This window comes from Octodon degus, unplaced genomic scaffold, assembly GCF_000260255.1.
Source record: "Octodon degus isolate 3935 unplaced genomic scaffold, OctDeg1.0 scaffold00149, whole genome shotgun sequence".
Lineage (NCBI taxonomy): Eukaryota > Metazoa > Chordata > Mammalia > Rodentia > Octodontidae > Octodon > Octodon degus.
The window spans coordinates 5,947,343-5,952,524 of record NW_004524725.1 but is presented as its reverse complement, the minus strand read 5'-3'; positions in this window follow the sequence as shown (position 1 = coordinate 5,952,524).

Below are 5,182 nucleotides of genomic sequence, written 5' to 3'. Positions count from 1 at the left end.
GTAAAATCACATGAATTCACTAACATTTTCACTCTGCTCAAAATCATAAAATCTAGATTTGATTAAATAATCTTTCAAGGTCTTTAATCCTTTTTTAAATTTACTTCAAGAATAATCAGTTTAAAATAACCAAAATTTAAATTCTTTTTCTTACGTAATATGAAGATTTTTGGGTAAGATAGACTCCAGTGCACTTCTCTAGACAAAATTTTTATAAACTCAACAAAATTAAAAAGATAGGAATTGATGATTTCTAAATGTTATTTTTAGTTAAAGAAAAAGAAATGTACCCTATCTGAAAATATTTTTCTCATATAAATATTGAAAATTAAATACTTTTAAGTTTGCATTTAAAAATAGAGCCACTAAAACTAGCCTACAACACTGAGATAAACCAATTTAAAGACACACAAATTTTATTTTGAACATAAGAGAATTCTCTAAAAAAGTTAAACTGATTACGAGCACAACTATGATGTGGCATTATAAAAATATATTTCCAGTTAAGTTGTCATGGAAATACAGTGATGCAGTGTCCATATGCATGTTATGAAAAAGAATAAATGTTTGTGCATAAATTAAATTACATATTTTTTAAAAATACTTTTTGAAATCTCCCCATCTCAAATGGAATGATTGTTCTTTTATGTTGCTATTCAGACAGGTAAAACAACAAAAACCATTAACCTAATTAAAATGGGGAAGGTACTTAGGTTGTTAGCAATAGAACAATGGAATATATCTGGATTAGAGGGGCCAATATATGAAGTTCATTCCCTCTTATCATAGCTACATTTAAAATTGAAATACTATTTATTACACTAACTTCTACTGACCCAAGAATAGGGACAGATAGCATAGATTAAAATAAATAATGTCTAAGAATGCTATCACTAAACCACATAAGTACTCTAATTGCCATACTACATTAATCAAAAGACTAAGATGGAAAAAGTGGTAGCAAATAGATCCAAATAGAAACTAGGTCTAGGAAAAGTGAGTTCAGACTCAAGCACCAAAGTTAAATCAGACTATTATACACAGAAAATAAAGACATATCTCATTTGACAATTGCTCCAATAATCAAAAAATATTTCAAAACATAATATCATTATTTTCTCCTCTCCAGCGGAGAACATTGCATCACGTGTCAGGTCCTTAGGGTGTGCAGGGAAGTGTGTTTGGTGTGACCCGAGTGTGTGTGCATTTGTGAAGGTCTCCCTTGTGTATCCTATCATGACTCTCCTTTTAGCAGATTGTTCCTTCACTTTGACAAAAGCCCTACTCTCTTTGAGAGTGCTCAGAAGGTCCCTGTATTGATAATTCCTTAGATTCAATGTGTGCCAGCAAAGACCGTCAACTTGGTTGGCTTGGGAGCTACCTAGGGAATAGGTAAAACAGCTGTGTGTGTGGCTGGGTGTGTCATGGAGGTGCAGACTTGGGAACTATGTGGAACTCCTGATCACTTTCTTCCTGCTCTGCTTCCCACCTATTATTAACTGAACAGACTTAGTCTGCCATGCCTATTATAGTTTAGATCTAAAGTATCCTGAAAAGTCTCCTGGGCTTGGAAACTGATAGCATCACTACACCATGCAGCTCATTTATGTCAGGTGACTACAATACCGGAATGTGCTATTAGGAGATGTGGCCTCACCGGGTGAGGTTCACTTGAACCATGACCTGGAAGGATAGGTTCTTGTCCCGGGTTCCTCTCTTCTCTTAGCTCCTGGCCACCATGCAGCAAACAGCTGGCTTCTTTCTTCATGCCACTCACCTGCTGCTTCTGTCTCGCATTCAACTGACCATGAATTGGATCCACTCAAACTCCAACCAAAATAAATCTTTTCTCCTTTAAATTGTAGGTGTCAGGTATTTTGTTGCAGCTATGGGAAGACTGATAATTACAACACCTTTCTAATATCATGTTTCTGCATTGGAGCCAGCAGACCTTGGACTGAATACTGTGAAAGTGAGCCCGATCATTTTCCCTTTCATGTTATGGATACTATTTGGCTGCAGCAATGGGAAAGCTCATATATATCATATTTGAAGGTATCCATAGTGAGAGAGGATGAAATTGTGTTATTTTTAAGAAAATAAGTACAAGCGGAGATCCTTATAGTATCTGAAAAAGCAAATTTCAGAATTCTTTTCTGTCATATGTAGAATCTAAGTGAGAAAAAAATGATGACCTGAAAGTAAGTGGGGAAATATTGGGGCAAAGAAATTGATGCCAGGAGAAAATGGACCTGGGAAAAGAGAAAGGAGCCAGGAGGGGGATATATCAAAGCATATATGGACCTATGGAAATGTCACAATTAAAGAAAACAGTTTTAAAATTTAATATGTACTGATAGTTATAATAAACTTTTGAAATTACTTTGCAAGAATAGTTTATGTATCATATCTCTGGATAAAATAACTGGTGATGTAGCTCAGCAGCACAGCACCCACCTGGCAAGATCAAGGTCCTGAGTTTTTTCCCAATACAAAAACAAAAATTTAAGGATGACTGAAATACGGAATATTTAAAACTGTTAAAATATGAAATATTTCTTTTCACTTTATCCACTGTCTATTGAATCATGAGAAGTGTATCAGAACACCAGCTTTCTATAAGGAATATGTTGCTCATTGAAACTTATATACAGATATTTGAGCTCTCACTTTTTGAGGGATTTTTAGGTACTGATGTTTTTACAGTTATCTCGACTGGACCCACCATAGGGTAGAAGGGCAAACTCTTTTGTTAATATCTGTGCTGTCAGCTATGACACATGCTAGCTTGAGTGCTATTGGTATTTGGCTTTATAAGCACTTATTTTAAAACATGTTCTTTGTAGTTAACACGATTTCATAAAGAACTGAGAGCAAGCTACACAATTTGTTTAAAGACTTAGTGGTATTATAAAGAATCGTAATTATAAAAATTCTACATTGTTTTATTTTATAAAAAGAATACGAAATAGTATTAAAATAAAAAGTACAAGTGATACAGAATTTCACTTAACAAAGTAATATGAATTTCATTGTTTGTTGCAGTGCATAGTGTTGTCTTCCAGCCAATTATTCATATTACCAGATATAAGCATGCAATATTAGAAGAAAAAAGAAAAAAGAAATAAATCTAACTTTCGAGTCATGTTTTTATTTGTCTATGTAGGTAATAGAAAAAAATTAATTTATATACATAAAAAGTCTTGGTATTCTCTTTTGCAAAATAATATTTAAGATGCTATTTATATATAATGATATTTATAAAAATATTTGTTATTTTCTATAAGAAAAAGAATCATTTGCTTATGTAATATGATTCAACAAAATTTAATGATGTAATGAAGAATAAAAATAGGTACACTTGGTTCAGTGCTACAACTTGCTTGCAAAAATTTTATAATAGTAAATTTTCAATTACTGGCCTTAAAATAAACTTGCAAATAAAATACATTGATGCAAAAGTTATTTTAGTGAGAAAATGTGAAACTTAATGAGAAATTTGTAATATTGTGTCTGACAAATATTTGTTGTGCAATAAACAGTTTATGAGTACAGTTTATTACAGAGAATCTCAAATTGCAATCATCAGCCAACAGATGAAATTATAAAATTTCAAGTAACAATCATGAAAATACCTTGGACTTTTTTTTTTTTACCTGATTCTGAGATAACTGCTTTTCATAGATTACCCAATACAATGTTAAGTGCATAATAGATGCACTGAAAGATGTGATTCAACCCCAAGATATAATCATAATTATTTCACAAAGACACTGAAAATCAATTTTCTAGATCAGTAGGAATGGGTGCCAGCATTTTTTTTAGCTGTTACAGGTCTTTAATTTTAGGCCTTATTGTATTGTTTTTCTCTCTATACATTTGCCATTGGATAAATATATATGGGTAAATACATTTTCAACTTACTTTTAATCAAACTTGTTTCACATTAGAGAAAAGAAAATTAAGCTAGTTTATCTTTTTTTTTTTGAGGTAAAGCATTTTGACATCCATGTTCTAAATTTCATAAAAAAAGCAAGCAAAGAAGCCCCCCTTTCTCAAGAAGATCTCCCTATCTCCCTGTCCTCAATCCTCTCTGTGTCTTCAGAGTTAATAAAGAGTCCACCTCTCATTTCTGCTTCTCTGCCATGTCACCACCAAACTTTTGGGTGCCATGACTCAGTTAAATGAGTCCTGTGGCTACCAGGGCATCCCATGCCATGATTCAGAGCTCCTTCACTAAGTGGCTTTCTGCTTCTGCTTCTGCTTCTCCTTCTGCCTCTGCTGCCTACCATTGCTAGCTCACATAACTCCAGCCAATCTCTCTCTCTCTCTCTTTTTTTTAATTTTTTTTTTTTTGTAGTACCTGGGATTGAACTCAGGACCTTGCACTTGCCAGTCAAGCACTTATTCTACTGATCTATCTCCCCGGCCCACAACAGTCAATCTCAATCCACACAGGTATACCCAAACTCATCTCTACAGGGGGTCTTGTTTGTCTTTTCCCCTCATCTTGAAAATCATGAGCTCACATGACGACCCCTCAATGTCCATAAGACTTGCCTTCCTGGGTTTTAAGTGACAACCATTAAACACAACATTGGCCTTCTCTCTCACACTCATTCTCATTTAAAAATTGATGACTTTTTCACAGAGGTGAAGTACTGCTTTGCCCTAGCATTTGGCTCTCCCTAAGTAAGTTACCAGGAAATATTCCTTCCCATCCTCCACTCATGGGTTGTCTCTTAAAGAACCTCAGAACTCTCAGACTTCAAGGACATCTCAAACCAAAACGGCCAATTTCTTAAAGACAACTGGCTTGGCCATGATATAAGCTTAACAATGGCAGCCAATGGCTTGAACAGGAAACTTTTAAACCCTTAAAACTTTTGCTATCGCAACAACAAATCACCATTTGTTGACTCTGAAAACATGTGTCTCCTACCATTCTCCCTCTGCTATCCACTGGAAACTGTCTTGTCAGTCTCCACCAATCCCTGCAGCATCTCTGCTGTCTGCTTCTGCCTCCACTTCCCCTGTAGATTCTGCCACTTGCCATCTTGCATGCCACATTCACCACCACCTTACTGCCATTCTACTTGTGAAGTCAGAGTGCCACCTGGTAGAACTTCATCACATGATGAGTCACAGCCATCTTGGGGCAGCTCCTCCTACAATAGATAGT